Source organism: Tachyglossus aculeatus, chromosome 11 (genome assembly GCF_015852505.1).
Source record: "Tachyglossus aculeatus isolate mTacAcu1 chromosome 11, mTacAcu1.pri, whole genome shotgun sequence".
Lineage (NCBI taxonomy): Eukaryota > Metazoa > Chordata > Mammalia > Monotremata > Tachyglossidae > Tachyglossus > Tachyglossus aculeatus.
Genome location: NC_052076.1, coordinates 10,684,438 through 10,706,960, shown reverse-complemented (window position 1 = coordinate 10,706,960; position 22,523 = coordinate 10,684,438). Strand labels below are relative to the sequence as shown.

At 44.6% G+C, this 22,523-nt stretch overlaps 1 non-coding gene across 1 annotated transcript; it reads right to left on the bottom strand.

Annotated features, from left to right (window-relative positions):
- Positions 1–17,345: 17,345 nt before the first annotated feature.
- Positions 17,346–17,483, bottom strand: LOC119935353. Its single transcript, XR_005453238.1, has one exon. It is a non-coding gene; the product is annotated as a small nucleolar RNA SNORA7 (small nucleolar RNA).
- Positions 17,484–22,523: the final 5,040 nt, after the last annotated feature.

Sequence of the window (22,523 nt, the reverse complement as noted above, 5' to 3'; positions counted from 1 at the left end):
AGTCAAATGGAACAAGATCATCCTTTTGTGTCAGGAAACTTTCAATGAGATATTTATAGGTGCAATGAGGGTTGAAGGGGAGGGAAACTGAGCTTGGCAGGGAAACCAGGAAAATGTTTTATAAATCGCTGAAACATCGCCTTGCTTTGGGAAGCTTTAATTTGGTGAGGCGTGACATCTGTCCGATGACAGCTTCGGGTGGATTCTTGAGCAGATCTTGCCCGGGCTGTACCAGCCATGCTACTGATCATCTGAGTATCTTCAATGATTTCACCACTAGACCCAGGGATTAAAGAGCAGTCCCTGATCTTCTGACCAGCAAACTCAGTCCACTCTTACCCACTACTGCTATGGGACAGAATCCTTACCAAGGTGGAATGCATTTCTGCTTGTTAATCCACCTAGAGATGATTAATTCAGAAAAGCCTAAACTGATCTTATTTCCATAGTTCTGTGTCCACCCTCGCAGAATGGGGATTCCAGATTCTCATGCCATTTAGGCAGGAGAGGCATATTGTTCCAGAGATGATACATAATTATTTCTACATTTATTATGGATAGCTGTAATAGCTGTAATTTATTTATATTAATGTCTGTCCCCCCCTCTGGACTGTAAGCATGATGTGGGCAGGAAACATGTCTGTTATATTGTACTCTCCTAAGTGCTTAGTACAGTGCTCTGTGCATAGTAGTACTCAATTAATACAATTGATTGATTGATTAATTGATTGAATTTCCTGGAACAAAGGAGCTGGTGACAGAGGGGATAGTAGGAAGGTCAAAGAACTAGGTTTTCCCTGAGTATAGAATTTGAAGGAGGGGAGAGCATTCTGTATCAGAGGATTTGAGGGAGGCTTTGTGGGAAAGTGCCACAATAAGGTAATGAATGCCTTGGGTGGGCTGGAGTTGACTCCCAGGCCAGGAAGCTACTCCCAACCAGGTGGTATCTGAGGAAGGAAGAACAGAGGGAGATGGGGTAGAGAGCCCCTACCGATCTAGAAAGCAGGGGGAGACCAGAGGGGCTCAGTATCTGCTCATGCTAGAGAATCTGAAAACAATCTGCCAAAGACCCTGACTTCAGGTCATAGGTCACCAAACCTGAGGTCCCAATCCCCCAAATCATTTCACCTCAGGGAGTACCAATCAACTGACCAACTGGGAGAGAATGGGCATGATTGTCCAATGAAAGCCATGCTCTGTTGTCTTTTCTGTCTCTCAGAGGAATTCGGATTCCTCCTTCCTCACTTACCTTTCTTATTATGCATCTCTTCCACCAAGTTGATATTTGTGTCACCCAGAAAAAAATTTTAAATGGTGTATTTGAAAACATGAATGTGTAATGTCTCCATGGGACTCTACATCATCACACTGAAAGATACAAGTGCAGCCCAAGACAGACATGTTTAATTAGTGAGCAAACTTGACATTTCCAGTGTTTGGACTAGACAGAGGAAGAGGAAAGAGCAAACCAAGATTTTTTTTTTATTTTAGCTTGCAGACACAGAATAATTTATTGAGCTCAAAGAAAAATGTACATCTTAACATGCAGAGCTGAGAAAAAACCACTGAGACCCAGGTGAAGAGGTCTTGACCTGTCTCCATCTTCACCTGCCCAGTTGTGTGCCACCTGCCCTTCTGTGAGTCCACATGAAGAACTATTTATGGCCAAGATCTCTCCTAAACCCTAGCCCCATCAAACGTTTGCAAGAAAGCTGCGAATAGCATGGGGAGCCGGAGATGTGCTAATTATCCTGAAGTAACCTTTCGGGGTGATTGGAAATGCTACCATCTGCTAAGACAGCTGCCCCTATGTTTCTGCTCCCCACCCCCTCAAATGTTGAGCAAGCAGTCCGAGATTTCTATAGGAACCACAGAGTGGATTCTAGAGTGTCCCAGAAGGAGTATCCAAAAATTAGCAGCACGGCTGAGTGGAATGAGCTTGGGCCTGGGAATCACAAGGCCAGAGAAGAAGCATGGTATAGTGAGAAGCAACATGGTGTAGTGGATACAGCATGGGAGTTGGAGTCAGAAGGTCAAGGGTTCTAATCCCAGCTCTGCCACTTGTCTGCTGTGTGACCCTGAGGAAGTCACTTCACTTTTGGGGCCTCAGTTACCTCATCTGTAAAATGGGGATTGAGACTGGGAGCCCCATTCAGGACAGGGACTGTGTCCAACCCGATTTTCTTGTAATAATTATAATAATTATAACTATGGTATTTGTTAAGTGCTTACTATGTGCCAAGCACTGTTCTAAGCACTAGGGTAGATACAAGGTCAGCAGGTTGTCCCACATGGGGCTCAGTCTTAATCCCCATTTTACAGATGAGGTAACTGAGGCACAAAGAAGCTAAGTGACTTGCCCAAAGTCACACAGCTGGAAAATGGCGGAGCTGGGATTAGAGCCCATGACCTCTGACTCCCAAGCTCATGCTCTTTCCGCTAAGCTATGTCACCCTAGTGCTCAGTAAAGTGCTTGGCACATAGTAAGTGCTTAACGAATACCATAATACTAATACTAAGTATTATTATTATTAATTATTAATCTTGGCTCTACTACTTACCTGCTATGTGATTTTGGGCTAGTCACTTTACTTGTCTGAGCCTCAGTTTCCTCATCTGCTCAAGTTTCCTCCTACTTAGACCCCATGTGGGACCTGATTATCTTATATCTACCCCAGGACATAGTACAGTGTTTAGCACATAGTAAGCACTTAACAAATACTATTATTATTGTTATCATTACTATCATTAGCCCTGCTCCACAACCCATGCCATCTTGTCTGAAGAGTAATTTCATCAATCAATGGTATTTATTGAGTGCTTACTGTGTGCAGAGCACTGTACTAAGTGATTGGGAGAGTACAATACAATAGAATTAGCAGACACATTGTAATGTAGATGTACCTTAATATGAATAAACCATTCATACTATATAATTTAAAGTTATGTACATGAGTGCCATACGGTTGAGGGTGGGGCAAATATCAAATGCCCAAAGAACACAGGTCCAATAATTGACAAGCAGTGATCATTTCAGGGACATCTCTAGAAGCAGTGTGGCTTAGTGGATACAGCACGGGCTTGGGAGTCAGAAGGACCTAGATTCTAATTCCAGCTCCGCCATTTTTCTGCTGTGTGATGTTGGGAAGTCACTTTGCTTCACTGGGCCTCAGTGAAATGGGGATAAGAGTGTGAGCGCCATGTGGGACAGGGACTGTGTCCCACCTGATTAACTTGTATTTACCCCAGCACTTAGAACAGTGTTTGGGACACATTAAGTGCTTAAGTAACATAATTATTAATTATTATTATCTCTCTAAGCCACTTGACAGAAAAAGATGGGCCACTGGCAGGAAAAAGTCTATGTATCCTTTACTGTATAGTGGAACAGGCAGTTTTCCCTGGAGCTGAATACCCATTACAATGCCATGACAAGGTAGATTGGCATCTGCTGTTTGGTAGCCAGCTAGTACATGCAGGGTAGAATAATCCCAACTGCAATCCAATTATGACAGGCCCCAGCTCTTGTCTATAGCTTAGGAAAAGGGCTATTGTGTCAGGGTGTGTGATTCCCAGAAATGCCTTTACTATATCTATGCCTATGTCATTATAGATGGTTCACAGCCAGTGAGCTGTCCAGAGTCGGGTCAGAGAGTGCCATGATGGAAGTCAAAGGGACTTCTATCCCTCAAACCCCCGTCTGCTCCCCTACTGCCAAAACCAGATCAGCCCCAAGCACCCCCTCCTCCCCAACAGAATATCTGCCCAGGTCCACTTTGCATTCTAGGGTAGCAAGAGGACGATTTTGACACCTGTCTACATGTTTTGTTTTGTTGTCTGTCTCCCCCTTCTAGACTGTGAGCCCATTGTTGGGTAGGGACCATCTCTATATGTGGCTGACTTGTACTTCCCAAGCACTTAGTATAGTGCTCTGCACACAGTAAGCGCTCAGTAAATATGATTGAATGAATGAATGAATGAATGACCTAGCGGATAGAGCACCGGCCTGGTAGTCAGACAGGCCTGGGTTTTAATCCCAGCTCATCCACCTGTCTGCTGTGTGACCATGGGCAAGTCGCTTCACTTCTCTGGGCCTCGGTTTCCTCACCTGTAAAGTGGGGATTAATACTGTCAGCCCTCTGTGGTACAAGAACTGTGTCCAACCAAGTCACTTTGCATCTACCCTAGTGCTTAGTACAGTGTGTGGGATAAAGTAAGTGCTTAACAAATACCACAATTACTATTATTAAGACACCTGCCAAAAGTGACTGTGCACTTTCCCTCCTGCTCCATTGCACATTTATAGTTAGTGTTTGCTCACCTCCCCCACTAGATTGTGAGCACCTCAAGAACGGGATCCATGTCTTCTCTCTCTACTGGACTTCCCAAGTGCCTAGAACAGTCAGTATCCATCATAAAATAGGACCTCAGGAAAAACTATTGATTGGCCGAATGAATGAGTGAATGAATCAATGACTCAATCAATCAATATCAGTCACTTAGATGGAGAGGTGTGGGAAATGGCTGAGAGGAGACTCTAATTATGGCACACATTAAGCGCTTATTCTGTGTCAAGCACCATTCTAAGTGCTGGAGTGGATACGGGGTAATCAAATTGAACAGAGACCCTGTCCCTCATGGGGTTCACAATCTAAGTGGGAGGGAGGAGGATATAATCCCCATTTTCCAGATGAGAAAACTGAGGCACAGAGAAGTTAAGTGACTTGCCCAAGATCACACAGCAAATCATTGGTGGAGCCAGGACTGGAACCCAGGATCCCTGACTACCAGGCCTGTGCTTGCAACATGGGCAGGGAATGTGTCTGTTTATTTTTGTATTGTACTCTCCCAAGTGCTTAATACAGTGTTCTGTACACTGTAAGTGCTCAATTAATATGATTGAATCAATCAATCAATCAATCAATCGTATTTATTGAGCGCTTACTATGTGCAGAGCACTGTACTAAGCGCTTGGGAAGTACAAATTGGCATCACATAGAGACAGTCCCTACCCGATAGTGGGCTCACAGTCTAAAAGGGGGAGACAGAGAACAGAACCAAACATACCAACAAAATAAAATAAGTAGGATAGAAATGTACAAGTAAAATAAATAAATAAATAAATAAACAGAGTAATAAATATGTACAACCATATATACATATATACAGGTGCTGTGGGGAGGGGAAGGCGGTAAGGCGGGGGGATGGAGAGGGGGACGAGGGGGAGAGGAAAGAAGGGGCTCAATCTGGGAAGGCCTCCTGGAGGAGGTGAGCTCTCAGCAGGGCCTTGAAGGGAGGAAGAGAGCTAGCTTGGCGGATGGGCAGAGGGAGGGCATTCCAGGCCCGGGGGATGACGTGGGCCGGGGGTCGATGGCGGGACAGGCGAGAGCGAGGTACAGTGAGGAGATTAGTGGTGGAATGAATACTTCCCAGGTATTCCCTGATCAACTTCTTTGAGTGTCCTACTTTCACCATTGAATAGAGGCTCTTTTTGAAGGATCTAAGAGCTCGATCCTTTCCAAGCCAAGCGGCAAATCTTCAGGGCAGATGGTGTGTATTTTATCCCCTGAGAAGCACCTTGGCCTGGGCAGTAGATCCGGGCACCATGGTATCTTCCACGCGTTAATGATGAAATACGTTGGAACATTTATTCGGCCTTTGGACCATGGCAGGAAAGAACAGCTGACTCAGTAAACCTCCCTGATGCTTTATTAAAAATGATGTACAGCATTCTTCAGGCTGGCTCGGTGGCTGAGTGCTTCCTCTGCAAATTGTGGATTTCAAGGCGAGCCCCACCAGTTCCATCTGGCTTTCATAGGGGCAGAGCCATCTCTGGGCATGTAATAGCCACCCAAGTCCCACGGAGGGGCTGGGCTGCCCTCCTGAACAACCTGAACAATCCTGAACAGTCTCTGGTGGCAGAGATCCAGGTGGCTTCGGGTGGTGATTTCCTAGCTCCACAGGAAGAGAGCCAGGAGCTGAGAATCGACAGCACTGCCCTGTGGAGAAGTCCGTTCCCCAGGACCTAGGCTGGCAGGTCAATAATAGTACCCAGTTGGACACGGACATTCCTGTGCCATGAGGGACCCTCTCCCAATGGAGCCGGACAATAGCGCTCCAAGGCCGTCCTTTCCCACATTTCAGCTCTGCATTCCATCCCTGCCCTTTTGTCCACCCTCCTCAGCTCAGGCAACATCTTGCACTCTCTGAGAGGGAACCAAATGGATTCTGAAGTGTTTACCACAACTGCAGGCCGATGTGAGATCCCTCAGGGGCTCTTAGCCCTCCAGAGAAAAGCCTTGTGTCCTTCAGCATGGAGACACACACACACACACACACACACACACATTCAGCCTACCTTCAAACAGGGGGCAGTGGAAGAATTGGCAGTTGAATGAGGGAAAAAGAAATCTGAAGGAGTAGGTAGAAGAAAATCACCCTTCCTGACACATCACATGCCACCTCACCAAAAACAAACACCTAGAGGTTGCTCAACAGCAAGGCCCTTGAAGAGTGCGCAGTAGGGTTGTAGATCAAGTCAGTCATCAGCCATTACACCTCACCCTCACTCCAGAACTCTGCTTACAACTATGGCTAACGTAATCCCTAGCTTTAACTGTAACCCTAAACGTTATTCCTTAACCTGATCCCCTCTAGTTTACCAGGTGGAGATGGGGGAGAAGGGGATTGCTGAAGAAGCCCTGTTCTCCTTAATTTCTGGGCTTAGTACGGTGATCTGCACACTGTAAGCACTCAGTAAATATGATGGATTGATTGATTTGATTTGATTCCTGACTCCTGGGTCAAAACCTCTTCACCTGAAGAAGCAACATGGCCTCATGGAAAGAGCATGGGCCTGGGTGTCAGGGGACCTGAGTTCTAATCCCAGCTCTGCCACATGCCAGTTGTGTGATCTTGGGCAAATCACTTCACTCCTCTGGGCCTCAGTTACCTCATATTTAATATAAGGATTAATGCTGTGAGGCCCATGTAGGACATGGACTGTGTCCAACCTGATGATCTTGTATCTACCTCAGCACTTAGTTCAGTGCCTGGTACATGGTAAGTGCTTAACAAATACTATAAAAAAAACCTGTAGGGTAAAGGGATGAGCAGTGCCTTTCCCCTCCCTGTCCATGGGTAGCCAATAAGGTTCGGGGGGCAAAGGCCCCCTGAGGATCCCTCCAGGTTAGGCTCCTCCTTTAGCTCCAGCCTGGACACTGTTCTTCCAGGAATTTTAATTATGAAGTTAATTCTCCCTCCCACATCCTAACAAGGCTGACTGACCAATGCCTTAGTTTAGGACTTCCTAAGGATGATCTGCCCTTACTAGTCAGGGTCCAAAGAGACAGACAGTCCCCCTGCTACTCTGATGTTGGGAACTAGGTTGGTTCGGCTGCTTTGGGTCACATCATTTAGAGGGTCTTCTCTAGTTGTTCAGTCCATCATCATCCGTCATTCCATCAGTGGTATTTATTGAGTGTTTGCTGGGTGCAGATCTTGCCCCCACCCTTTCTGGGAGTATTTTCAGGGTACCCTAACCAAGCGAGACAGGATGGTAAGAGCAGCATGGCTTAGTGGGAAGAGCACAGGCCTAGGTGTCAGAGGACCTGGGTTCTGAACCTGGCTTCACTTCTCTGTACCTCACTTACCTCATCTGTAGAATGGGGATTCAATATCTTTTCTCCCTCTTACTTCATTCATTCATTCACTTGTATTTATTAAGAGCTTACTTTGTGCAGAGCACTGTTCTAAGCACTTGGGAAAGTACAATACAACAATAAACAGTGACATTACCTGCCCACAACAAGGTCACAGTCTAGAGATGGGGAGACAGACATCAATACAAATAAATAAAATTACAGATATATACATAAGTGCAGTGGGGCTGAGGTTGAGGGAGGGCATAGGAAGCAGGTCAGGGCAACGCAGAAGGGAGTGGGAGATGAGGAAAAGTGGGGCTTAGTTTGGGAAGGCCAGTTGGAGGAGATGTGCCTTCAATAAGTCTTGAAAGTGGGGGAGAATAATTGTCTGTCAGATTTGAGGAGGAAGGGCATTTCAGACCAGAGGCAGGATGTGGGCAAGGGGTTGGCAGCGAGACAGGTGAGAAAGAGGCACAGTGAGAAGGTTAGTACTAGAGGAGCAAAGTATGTGGGCTAGATTGTAGAAGGAGAGAAGCGAGGTGAGGTAGGTGTGCACAAGGCGATGGAATGTTTTAAAGTCAATGGTGAGGAGTTTTTTTTTGATATGGAGGTGGAGAGGCAATCAGTGGAGATTTACGAGGAGGTTGTGACATGTCCTGAACATTTTTGTAGAAAGATGATCCAGGCAGCAGAATGAAGTTTGAACTGGAGTGTGGAGAGATAGGAGGCTGGGAGGTCAGCAAGGAGGCTGACGTAATAATCCAGGTGGGTAGGTTGTGTGATTGCTCTGTGGAGGACAGGGACTTTGTCTGACCTGATTATCTTTCTTCAGCACTTTGAACCGTGCTTGTCTCATAGTAAGTGCTTAACAAATACCACAGTTATTATTATTATCATTATTATTAGCATTGGATAGGGGCCAAGTGTCAAGGGGGTCTGCCCTGGGAGGTACTGCCTGGACTGGTGGCTGTGGGAGGAAAGGATTCTGACCTTGGTTTAGGCAGAATTCCTCCTTTCAATCAATCAATCAATCAGTGGTATTTATTCTAGACTGTGAGCCCGCTGTTGGGTACGGACCGTCTCTATGTGTTGCCAACTTGTACTTCCCAAGCGCTTAGTACAGTGCCCTGCACACAGTAAGCGCTCAATAAATATGATTAAATGAATGAATTGAGAGTTTGCTATGTGCAGAACCCTGTATTAAGCGCTTGGGAGAGTACAGTTCAACAGAATTAGCAGGCACATTCCCTGCCCATAAATGAGCTTACAGTCTAGAAGTGTAAGAGTAAATGCTTCCTAACTCACAGAGCACCTGAGTTCAATCAATCAATCATATTTATGAAGTGCTTACTGTGTGAAGAGCGCTGTACTAAGCTCTTGGAAGAACATACTACAACAAAGTTAGTAAACATGTTTCCCAACCACAACAAGCTTGCAGTCTAGAGCTTTCTCATCCTGACTCTGTCACTTGCCTATTGTGTGACCCTGGGGAAGTCACTTAAGTTTTCTGTGCTTCAGTTACCTCAGCTCTAAAATGGGGATCATATAATCTGTTCTCCCTCCCTCTTAGACTGGAGCCCCATGTGTGACAGGGACTATATTCAATCTGTTTTTATTTGTTTTAATCCCCAGTGTTTGCACATAGAAAACACTTAATTACCACAATTATTATTATGATTATTACTATTATTAATAACTCTCATAATTTACTGGACTTGTGTAGTTGCTGGATGTCCAAGCCTAAAAGTGAAAAAGAAGTACATCCCTCACCCACAACCATTTCCTGCTTCTCAGTCTTCTATCTTACCCAGGCTCCCATCAGTCTCCCCAGCAGCTGGCCTGAAATATCACATCAGGGGCTAAAACTGCTCTGGAAGTTAAAAATATTCAACTCCAGGAGCCCTAGAGGTATTCATAAGGAATAAGCTTGTTTTAAGCAGGTGTTTCCTAAATCTGGCTGGTGAAAATCTCATCTCTCTGTTTCGCTTCCCCTGACCCAAGGCGTTGCTAAGAGGAAAGCAGAGTTGAGATAGAAAAAGTGGGAGAGTAGAGAGGGGATTTGTCTGGTGTGGAGGCTGGGGGAAGCAGGAGGGAGAGGGAAGAGCAGATAAGAGACAGAGGCAAGTTGAGAAACAGAGCCCTGCCACACGCTCAGAAATGTTCTGTCCCACATGCCTCTGCTGCTCTCCTGACCGTTCCTTCCCTCTTGATAAAGTCCCCTCCTGGAGTCACTCACGATATAATGGCACTTAGGGCCAGGGTGAGGACTGAGGGAACAGGTAAGGCCGGCTCACTGTGGCCGTGATGTGACCTGACAAAACCATGGAGAGAAAAACAGCCAGTGCCCTCGAGTTGAACACACTGTAAGCACCCAATAAATACGACTGAATGAATGAATGAGTTGCTGTTCCCAGCCTGGGTCTTGACCATCTCATTACCCCATCTTGGGCTCTCTGGCCCCCCCGAGCATGCTGCCTTTCCTCCCCCCACCGCCCGTTACAGAGCTGATGTGCAGAGGCTACTGGGAGAATCAAGGCAGTCAAATCCTCTCCCCGGGTTGTCCATAGAGATAGTTTGGTGGGTCTAAAGGCAGGCAAGAAGCATTCACTTGACATTTAACAGTCCATTGAAATAGCAAATGTAATGCAGAAAACCATCACATTTACAGGAGACGTGTGTTCCTTCTTTTTTTTTCTCCCCCGGTAAATGTCTCATTTGGTACGGTGTCATGACATAACTCAATATAGCCCCTGGCAGACCTCTGGAAAAATGGCTTCCTTTTACCCACCAGACTCATTTGAAGCCAAGAGAAGGATGAAACAGCACTTAAAATGAGGCGGGAACTAGGATTCCGTTTGATTGTGCATTTTCTCTCCCTCTCTCTCTCTCTCTCTCTCTCTCTCTCTCTCTCACACACACACACACACACACACACACACACACACACACACACACCTGGGCATGTGGGCTGTTAATTCTTATAGGGTTCTATTTCACTTGTATGAGGTTTGTAGGGTTGGAGGCAACAACTTGGGAATAGACTTGGGGAAGCAGTCTGGCCTAGCAGAAAGAGCACAGGTCTTGGAGTCAGAGGACCTGTGTTCTAATTCTGACTCCACCACATGTCTGCTGGATCACCTTGGGCAACTCACTTCCCTTCCTCTGTGCCACAGTTACCTCATCTGTAAAATAATAATAATAATAATAGCATTGATTAAGTGCTTACTATGTGCAAAGCTCTGTTCTAAGTGCTGGGGAGGTTGTAAGGTGATGAGGTTGTCCCATGGGGGGCTCCTAGTCTTCATCCACATTTTCCAGATGAGGGATCTGAGGCCCAGAGAAGTGACATGACTTGCCCAAAGTCACACAGCTGACAAATGGTGGAGCCGGGATTTGAACCCATGACCTTTGACTCCAAAGCCCGGGCTCTTTCCACTGAGCCATGCTGCTTCTCTAATGGGGATTAAGACTGTGAGACCTATATAGGTCAGGGATTGTATCCAACCCGATTACCTTGTAACTGCTCCAGAGCTTAGTACAGTGCCTACCATTAAAAAAAGTGGCATTGTACAAAGGTTTATGAAAAGGCTATTGTGATGTTGAAATAGGTGACGGGTAGTGATCCAGAATAAAGCAGGGGGAGAAGCAGCATGGCTTTCAATGGCCCGGGAGTCAGAAGGTCCTGGGTTCTAATCCTGACTCTGCCACATGTCTGCTGTGTGACCTTTGGCAAGTCACTTAAATTATCTGGGCCTCAGTTACCTCATTTGTAAAATGGGGATTAGGAGTGTGAGCCCCATGTAGGACAGGGACTGTGTCCAACCTGATTAACTGGTATCTATCCCAGTGCTTAGAACAGTGCTCGGCCCATAGTTAGCACTTAACAAGTACATGATTACTATAATAATAATAATAATAATGATGGCATTTATTCAGCACTTACTATGGGCCAAGCACCGTTCTAAGCACTGAGGAGGTTACAAGGTGATCAGATTTTCTCACGCTCTAGATCTGAACTAGAACTCTGGAATTTGTTCCTCAAAGCTGCAGGCCCAGAATTCTCCCAATTATTCATTCAACAACAGTATCAATGGAGGGATTAACAGAGGAGAAAACCTAACCAAATACCAGGTTTACAGAAGGGTGAAGTCTTAAAGGGGAAATAAAAGGTTGTCCCCTACAAGAACTGTAAATGACAGGGGTGAAAAACAGAAAAACAGACCCAGGACAGTTATATGAATTGAATTTATAGAGAGACAGAAAACAGAGTGCTCTCTCAGGTGGGGTTAATAATTAATACCGTTATAATTAGCACCGTTCTAAGCACTGAAGTAGATACAAGTTAATCAGGTTGGACACAGTCTCTCTAACCCATATGGGGCTCACAGTCTCAGTGGGAGTGAGAACAGGCAGTAAATCCCCATTTTACAGTTGAGAAAACTGAGGCCCAGAAGAGCAAAATGACTTGTCCAATATCACACAGCAGGCAGGTGGCAGTTCTGAGATTCGAACCCAAGTCTTCTGACTCCCATGTCTGTGCTCTTTGAAGTAGATCATGTCACTTCCCTCTGCTTCAGAATCAATCAATCAATCAATCGTATTTATTGAGCGCTTACTATGTGCAGAGCACTGTACTAAGCGCTTGGGAAGTACAAATTGGCAACACATAGAGACAGTCCCTACCCAACAGTGGGCTCACAGTCCAAAAGACTTCAGAAGACTTTGAGAAGGAGGTGGTGTTTTGCCAATTCCTGATGGAAGGAAGTCTTGTGGTTTCAGGAAGAGGAGAGGGAAAAACACTCCAGACAGAAGGAGAAGCAACAGCAATGATGGGGGCATCAAAACATGTAAGGAGACAGAAATGAGGGCAGATTCGTAGGGGTGGAGGGGGTAGGGGAGTTGCGGGTAAAGCCTGCTCGATAGTTTTGATTTGGGTAATGAGGAAACTGGGAATCTCTTCAGGCTTCTGATCCGGGCACTGATTTTATGGTTGGATTGACCTGGAAGGAGAAGATTCTTGCTATCGAGTGGAGAAGTATCTGGAACAGGGAGGGGCTGGAGGCTAGGGAATTATCGAGGAAGCTGTTGCAGAAATCCAGGTGCATGATAATTAGGCTCTGGTCCAAGGTAGTAGCTGCAGGAGGGAGAGGAGGAGAAGTCAGATGATGTTACTGAGGAAAAGTTCATGGGAATTGGCCGTAGATAGGAAGTGGCATGTGGGGAAAGGGATGAGGGGGACGAATCAAAGATAAACCCAAGATTCTGAGCAACACAGATCTTGGGATGTGGCCCAAACCTCATTCCTGTGAGTCAAACATTCCTGGTGAGGCAAAGCCCTAGAGCAAAGATCCTAGTACACTTTCCCACCCATTGACTGGGAGACTTTGGGGTAAAATCACTGATCAATTGATTGATTAATCAGCCTGGACTGAAAAGCAGCATGACTTAATTGAAAGAGCATAGGCCTGGAAGTCAGCAGACCTGGGTTCTAATTCCGGGTCCACCATTTGCCTTCTCTGTGATCTTGGGCAAGGCATTTAATTTCTGCCTGCTTCATTTTCCTCTTCTGTAAACAGGGGATCATATACCTGTTCTCCCTTCCTAATTAGACTGTGAGCCTCATGGGTTACAGGGACTATGTCATACCTGATTATTTTCTCTCTACTTCAGTGCTCAGTACAGTGCTTATGACATAGTAAGTGCTTAATGAATACCATGATTGTTATGATTATAAATATAAAGCAAAGGGAATAGAAAGGTAAAAGAACAACTAAGTCCTTGGACTGGGAAGTCTTCAATCAATTAATCAATGGTATTTACTGAACACTTACTGTGTGCAGAGCACTGTCTTAAGCACTTGGGAGAGTACAATATAACGGAGTTGATACAGCACTTACTGTGTACAGAACACTGCACTAACCACTTGGGAAAGTACAATATGACAATATAACAGACACATTCCCTGCCCTGTAATGAGCTTACAGTCTAGAAAGGGGAACAGACATTAATATAAATAAATAAAATTACAGATATATACATAAGTGTTGAGGGAGCAAGTCAGGACGATGCAGAAAGGAGTGGGAAGTTTCCAGACCTCTCTAGGCTGTAAGCTCCTTGAGGGCAGGGAATGTGTCTACCAAACCTGTGGTATAGTACTCTCTCAAGCCTTTAGTATAGTGCTCTGCACACAGTAAATGATTAATAAATATTCTTGATTGATTGATTGACTGGGGACAAAGGAGAGCCAGAACAGCAAGAAGCTGAGGTGGGTCAAGAGCATCCCACAACTCCTGCCTTCAAGTTGAGTTTCTGTGAATCTGGAGAAACTCCAGGTCCCCAGAGAGGGGTGCTCATGGGAATTGGCTTCAGTCCCCGCTCTCTGCTCTGCCACTGTGGCTTGTTTCATTATCTCTGACATTTGGGAGTGTGAGCTATGTTTCAGATGATTGGCCAGTGGCAATGGACTGAGATGAGATTCTTCTGGAAACATGGCTGGAGAAGATGCGTGTGCACTGGATTAAAATTACAGGTTTATATTACAGGGAGTTTTGGGGGGTGGAGCTGGAGGTTGCTGCCACACTGAGAGTTCAGGTAGTTTTATTGAGAAGTGCAAAATGAAATTTCATACCCGATGGGCCTAGAAACAAGTAAGAAACTCTTCCCCCAAAAACAAAAACAATAACCAATGCAGATTTTTTTCTCCTTCCTCCTGTAGAATCATTGCATCAAGTTATGTAGGGCAAGGGAAAAGGATGTTCTTTCCCCCTCTCTCCCCCCTCTTTCCCCCCTCTTTCCCCCCTCTTTCCCCCACAACTACCAATTCTGCATCACCTAACCACTTGGGTAAAACCCTCTTTCTCCCTCCCCAACCACTATAAAACTTATGAAAATATCTTTAAACTCTGTTGCTTCACCTACCTATAAATCACATGAGTGTTTGTCTCCCCTGGTAGATGGTAAGCTCCTTGAGGACAGGAATTATGTCTCCTAATTTATTGGGCTCTCAAATTTAGTGCAGTGTTTTGCACAGAGTAAATGCTCAATAAATACTACTGAGTAATCGATTGATGGTCTGGACCCATTTTATATTCTGCTTCTTTATAAATTCTGTTCTATCATGTGTTTTCACTGTCCGTTTCATGTGTAATGTGATGACAGAATTAGGGAACATTCTTTAGACAACACATCTCTCTCTGGATACAGTACGGCATGATACTTGAAGAAACTATTGGGTGTTTTAGGAGAAATGGGTGTATTATAAATTTCTTAAGGTTTCTTCTTTGACTCACTCTGTTTCTAATCATTGCACTCCAAGTTGGACTCTTTCCTTCTTTATCACCCAGCTGTCCTATTCACATGTCAGGCCAAATTAGCTGAGGGTTGGCTCATAATCTCCATTATTTTTTGATGGCATTTGTTAAGCATGTACTATGTGCCAGACACTGTTCTAAGTGCTGGGGTAGTTAAAAGTTAATCAGGTTGGACATAGTTCCTGTCCCACATGGGACTCACAGTAATAATCCCCATTTAACAGATGAGGTAGCTGAGGCGCAGATAAGTAAAGTGACTTGCCCAAGGTCACACACCAGACAAGTCGTGGAGTGAGGACTAGAACCCAGGTCCTTCTGATGCCCGGGCCCATGCTCTATCCACTAGACTATGCTTCTCCTCTACCTTGGGAACAGGGAATGTGTCTACCCAATCTGTTATATCGTAAAAATAATAATAATGATGGTATTTGTTAAGTATTTACTATGTGCCAAGCACTGTCCTAAACACTGGGGTAGATCATACTCTCCCAAACAGTACAGTGCTCTGCAAACAGTAGGCACTCAGTAAATACAATTCATTCATTCATTCAGTTTTCTGTCCTTGTTCGATCAATCAGTGGTATTTATTGAACACTTACTTTGTGTGCAGAGCACTGTACTAAGCACCTGGGAGAGTACAACAGAGTTGATTGTCATGTTCCCTGCACTACAACGAGTTTACAGTTTAAAGGGGGAAATAGTCTTTCATATAAATAAATAACTTAAAATTTATAGATATGGTCATAGTGCTGTGGAGCTGAAGGTGGGCTGAATACCAACTGTCCAAAGGGTAAAAATCCAAGTGCACAGTTGACATAGAAGGGAGACTGAGCCAGGGAAAAGACGGTTTAAGCCATTTGGTCTCATCTATTCCCCTCTCACTTCTTTCCCAGTGAAAGTGTGTTGCGATAAACTTTGTTTCGACATTGGTGGATTGACCTCATTCTCTGTCAACCTGTCTTTCCATTAGATGTTAAATCAATCAATCATATTTATTGAGTGCTTACTGTGTGCAGAGCACTGTACTAAGCGCTTGGGAAGTACAAGTTGGCAACACATAGAGATGGTCCCTACCCAACAGTGGGCTCACAGTCTAGAAGGGGGAGACAGAGAACAAAACAAAACATATTAACAAAATAAAATAAATAGAATAGACATGTACAAGTAAAATAAATAAATAAATAGAGTAATAAATACGTACAAACATATACATATATACAGGTGCTGTGGGGAAGGGAAGGAGGTAAGGCGGGGGGATGGAAAGGGGGAGGAGGGGGAGATGTATGTATTCTGTATATGTATATGTACACACATATGTATATGTGTATATGTATATATATGTATATATGTTTGTACATATTTATTACTCTATTTATTTATTTTACTTGTACATATCTATTCTATTTATTTTATTTTGTTAGTATGTTTGGTTTTGTTCTCTGTCTCCCCCTTTTAGACTGTGAGCCCACTATTGGGTAGGGACTGTCTCTATATGTTGCCAACTTGTACTTCCCAAGTGCTTAGTACAGTGCTCTGCACACAGTAAGCGCTCAATAAATACGATTGATGATGATGATGATGAGAGGAAGGAGGGGCTCAGTCTGGGAAGGCCTCCTGGAGGAGGTGAGCTCTCAGTAGGGCCTTGAAGGGAGGAAGAGAGCTAGCTTGGCGGATGTAGGGAGGGAGGGCATTCCAGGCCAGGGGGATGATGTGGGCCGGGGGTTGACGGCGGGACAGGTGAGAACAAGGCACGGTGAGGAGATTAGCGGAAGAGGAGCGGAGGGTGCGGGCTGGGCTGTAGAAGGAGAGAAGGGAGGCGAGGTAGGAGGGGGCGAGGTGATGGAGAGCCTTGAAGCCGAGGGTGAGAAGTTTCTGCCTAATGCGTAGGTTGATTGGTAGCCACTGGAGATTTTTGAGGAGGGGAGTAACATGCCCAGAGCGTTTCTGGGCAAAGACAATCTGGGCAGCGGTGTGAAGTATGGATTGAAGTGGGGAGAGACAAGAGGATGGGAGATCGGAGAGGAGACTGATACAGTAGTCCAGATGGGATAGGATGAGAGCTTGAACGAGCAGGGTAGCGGTTTGGATGGAGAGGAAAGAACGCATAGGTCTAGAAGCCAAACATAGCATCTGTGGTAATTCCTGGTTTCAGAAACCTACTTGTTGTTGTTATCTTATGCTGTGGAGTCCTGTCAGACCCATAGCGACATCACGGGCACATCTCTCCCAGAGCGCCCCACCTCCAACTACAATTGTTCTGGTAGTGAATCCATAGAGTTTTCTTGGTAAAGATATGGAAGCAGCTTACCATTGCCTCCTTCTGTGCAGTAAACCTGAGTCTCCACCCTCAACTCTCTCCCATGTCACTGCTGCACAGCACAAGTGAGTTTTAACTTGTAGCAGATTGCCTTCCACTCGCTAGCCACTGCCCAAGCTAGAGATAGAATGGATATGCCTCTGCCAGACTCTCTCTCCTATAGCTGAGACTGGTAGAGTACTGGAAACTCTCCAGGTGTGGCCCTGAGAGGTGACAAACCTAGTAAAGACACTATAAAATTGCTCTATAGACTTTCAGTTTTCTGTTGAAACTCGACACTGTGTGTCTCCAAAAAGACTGTCCACCTTGTTTCATTTCTCCTTCACCAAAGGGCTGCCAAGGTTGCAGAATTTAGTATCAATGTAGCCCTGTACTAGGCGCTGGCCCATTAAAGTGACACTCCCTGGCATCTGGCAGCAATCCAAGGAAATGCTGCACTCTGTCTTCCGATGAACTGCGCTGCTGTCCAACCTGATAAGCAGGGATGGACTCAAATATTCCTCTCTTCACGTCCTGGGCCTTGTAAGATAGCTGACCCAGACTCCCTTTCAGCCCCTCTCTGTGACATTTCTGGTTGCCTGAGGTCTAACAGATAAGCTCCATCAAATTGAGACAGCCTGTGCAATCAAAGTTTGCAGGCTTGATGGAGGCCTGGCATTTGAGTCTATTGATCAATGACACAACCAGTAAAACACAAGGATAAAAATGGACTGTGAGATTTTGTTGTCAGAAGCCAAACAGCAGCTTCTCCTTTCTGTTTTGAAAAGAGAGAAGCTAAAAAAAAAATGACCAGCAACTACAAAGCAAAGGGAAAACTGCATTGAAGGATTTATATTGGTTTTTAAAGGTTTGTGCTCAGATGCGTCTAGAAGAAAAGACTGCAGGAACTTTTAATTTGCTCAGAGTGGAAACTGTTTGTTGGGGAAGAAAAAGTTAGATGAAATTCTCCTTTCATGGGCTGAGATACCCTCCACGTCAACAAATAATCTAAAACTAGATGCCAGCAAACTTTCTGCCTCAGACCTGTTTAATTATGTGTGTATGTGTGTGTGGTGTGTTTGTGTGTGTGTGTGCGTCCCTCTGAGTGACCCAGTTGCAGGTTGTCATGTTAGCAAACAAGCTGCTAAAGCCACCTTCTTTTGTAATCCGTGATTCAAAATGGTACAGGAAAATAATTTAGTGGAATGTGGTGTCAAGTGTGTGTGTGTTTGTGTGTGTGTGTGTGTGTTTGTGTGTGTGTGTGCATGCACACCAATTACAAAGGCACCAGACTTAATGGCAGTAAACCTAGAAACTTGTTTAGGGTGTGTCATTGATGTTCTCTGCATGTTCTCTGCCTTTTTTAAATTACATGGGACTCCAGAGAAAAACAGTCTTGACCACAGTGGCATCATGTTTCTGTGGTCTAAGACCTGGATTTTAGGGGATCCTCACAGCCATTGCCAGTGGTGATAACCAAGAGAAAATGGGAACCCAGGACTCATGTAATACTAGAGTCATAGCAATTAACCAGTCAGTTGACAGTCCCGGGGGAACACTGTGCTTGGGAGAGTATAATATGGTTAGTAAATGTGATTCCTGCCCTCAAAGAGCTTTCAGTCCAATGGGAGAGACAGAAACAAAAATAAACTTCAGGAAAAGAGAAGCAAATGAGAATAAGGATATGTCCACACGTGCAATGGAAGGTTGTGGGGCGGGGATGATTACTGGCACTATGACTGCCTGCAGAGCTCAGAACCAAAGAGAAGGAGAGCCTATCCCCAGGTCCATTAATAATAATGGTAATAATAATAATAATCACAATAATAATAATAATTGTGGCATTTGTTAAGCACTTACTATAAACCAGGCACTGTTCTAAATGCTGGTGTAGATACAAGTCAGTCAGACTGGACACAGTCCCTGTCCCACAAGGGACTCACAGTTTTAATCCACATTTTACAGGTGAGGTAACTGAGGCACAGAGAAGTTAAGTGACATACCCAAGGTAACACAGCAGACAAGTGGCAAAGCCTGAATTAGACCCCAGGTCCTTTTGATTCCCAGGCTCAGCTCTATCCACTAGACCATACTGCTTCTCCTTTCTTGGGTAGATGTGATGCAGGATCGTAATGTGTGGGAAGGGATAGAGATGGGAAGGAGACAGGCTTTATAGATCAATCAAACAATCAGTGGTATTTATTGAGTGCTTACTATGTGCAGAGCACTGTACTAAGTTTCTTGGGAGAGTACAATACAAAAGAATTAGTGGACACATGTCCTGCCCATAATAAGCTTACATTCTAGAGGGTCTCCCCCTTGCAAATTCAAAGGTGATTAAAACATCCCTCACCTTTTCTTCCTCAGTTTGAAAGATCCTATGTGTTTTGGCCTTTTATTCATTCGATCACATATATTGAGTGTTTCCTTTGTGCAGAACACTCTACTGAGCACTTGGGAAAGTACAATACAACAATGAACAGTGACATTCCCTGCTCATGATGAGCTCACAGTCTAGATCTGGGGAGACAGACATCAGTACAAATAAATAAAATGACAGATACGTGCATAAGTGCTTTGGGTCTGGGAGGGGGGAAGAGAAAGGGGAGCAAGTTATTGTGAAGCAAAAGGGAGTGTGAGGAAAAGTGGGGCTTAGTCAAGACCTGATCCATCTAAGGAGTGTGTGTGTGTGTTGTGTGTGTAGTGTATGTGTGTTCCCTTAAAATGCTGTTTTCAATCAATCAATCAATCAGTCATATTTATTGAGCACTTACTGTGTGCAGAGCACTGTATTATTAAGGCACTTGGGAGAGCTGGTTATGGGCAGGGGATGTGCCTGCTAATTCTGCTGTACTGTACTCTCCCAAGCATTTAGTACAATGTTCTGCACACAGTAAGTGCTCAGTAAATATCATTGATCAATAACAGAGTTGGTAGAAAAGTTCCTTGTCCACAACTAACAGAGCCTAAGTATGAATTTAGGAATTGTTGATCTCTGGTTCCTCAGATCTTGTCTATCTCACTGACGATGTTTTGCCCATATTCTGCTTCTGGTTTGAAACATCCTTCCTCTTCATATAATAATAATTATGGTATTTGTTAAGCACTTACTATGTGCCAAGCACTGTTCTAAATGCTGGGGTAGATACAGAAGACTGCGAGCCCCATGTGGGACAACAAAATCACCTTGTATCTAGATTAGGAGCCTGACATATGATGGGGAGACAGGGAAGCAGCGTGGGTCAGTGGAGAGAGCCCGGGCTTGGGAGTCAGAGGTCATGGGTTCTAATCCCGGCTCTGCCATGTCTGCTGTGTGACCTTGGGCAAGTCATTTCACTTCTCTGAGCCTCAGTTACCTTATCTGTAAAATGGGGATTAAGACTGTGAGCTCCACCTGGGTCAACCTGATCACCTTATAACCCCTCCCCCAGCACTTAGACCCTTGAAAGCCTATGCCTTATTGAAGGCATATCTCCTCCAAAAGACCTTCCCTTCCCTTCCCTTACTTACTAGGCCCTTATTTCCTCTACTCTCACTTCCTTCTGCCTTGCCGTTTCATTCATTCATTCAATTGTTTTATTGAGTGCTTACTTTGTGCAGAGCACTGTACTAAGCATTTGGGAAGTACAAGTTGGCAACATATAGAGACAGTCCCTACCCAACAACGGGCTCACAGTCTAGAAGGGAGAGACAGACAACGAAGCAAAACATGTAGACACGTGTCAAAGTTGTCAGAACAAATAGAATTAAAGATTGCCCTTTCAAATAGAATAGAATTGCCCTTGAACTTGGATTTGCAACCTTTAGTCACCCTTCCTTCAGTCCCACAGCACTTACGTACATATCCATTTTTTTTTATTTTTTCCATAATTTCAGCTCATTGTGGGCAGGAAACGTGTCTATCAACTGTGTTATATTGTACTCTCCTAGATGCTTAATACAGTGCTCTGCACACAGTAAGCACTCAATAAATACAATTGATTGATATTTATCGAGCACTTATTGCGTGCATAGTACTGTACAAAGAGCTTGGAAGAGTGCAATAGCTGAGATTAGAACCCAGGTCCTCTGTCTCCCAGGCTCTTGCTTTATCCACTAGGCCACGCTGCTTCCCAAACAGCCTGGGCTCTGCATGCAGTAAGTGCTCAGTAAATGCCATTGATTGATTAAGTAGGACAGAGAACAGATATTGAATCCCTATTTTGCAGATGAGGAAACTAAGGTACAGAGAAGTTAAGCAACCTGCTCCAGTTTCTCCAAAATCCTGCCTAGAACCCAATATTTCAAGTGTTTTCCCATCAACCCCCTTATCCTTCCCTCTGCAACCATTTGCTGTGTGTCTGTCAGAGAAACATGGGGCCATATGGGAGATTTTCAAGAACCCAACTTTTGCCGCTTCCATAGCAATAGAATTTCCTGATCAACCATTTCCTATTTATAATGTTCTGCAAGAAATGCATCTTGGATCTTTTAATCACTAATAATAGCTCCATTAGCTGGTGGATGACAAATAGAAATTAGGGACTGGGGGCACACGATCATGGTTCACCTAAACATTCCCTTGCATATCGGGTTTACAGTCATGTCTTCAATCTGTTGATATGTTTGCACAAAGAATGCCATCTTAACAATGGTAGCCTCTGCTTCCTAAATTGCTCTTGAATAGATGATAGAACAATCTTTAAATATAACAAGCAGCCTAAGGGCTGAAAAGCTCTACAAAAATAAAAACAAACAAATGAAACCATGGCAACACTAGAGTCATGCATCAGGTTACCTTGAATCCCACAGAAGAGTGTCCTTATTGAATACAGTGACTTCTAGACTGGTACAAGCAAAACATTCTAAACAAGAACATTACATTCCACCCTCCATCTACAGATTCAGGAGTCTGTTCTGAGTGTGGAAGTGGAATTCTCTTGTCCTGCAGGCATTTGTTTCCAGGTGAACTTCTCCACTGAAGGCATCTTCTTCAAGCACAAAGACAACTTGATGGATATGTTAACTCCCTCTTCTTATCTGAGACAATTACTCTCCCCGACTTCAAAGCCTTATTGAAGGCACATCTCCTCCAAGAGGCCTTCCCTGTCTAAGCCCTCCTTTTCTGTTCTCCCACTCCCTTCTGTGTCTCCCTGATTCCCCCCAACCCTCAGCCCCCTAGGCACTTATGTATATATCCCTAATTTATTTGCATTATTGCCTTTCTCCCCCTCAAGACTGTAAACTCGTTGTGGGCAGGGAATTTTTCATTCATTCAATTCATTCAGTCGTATT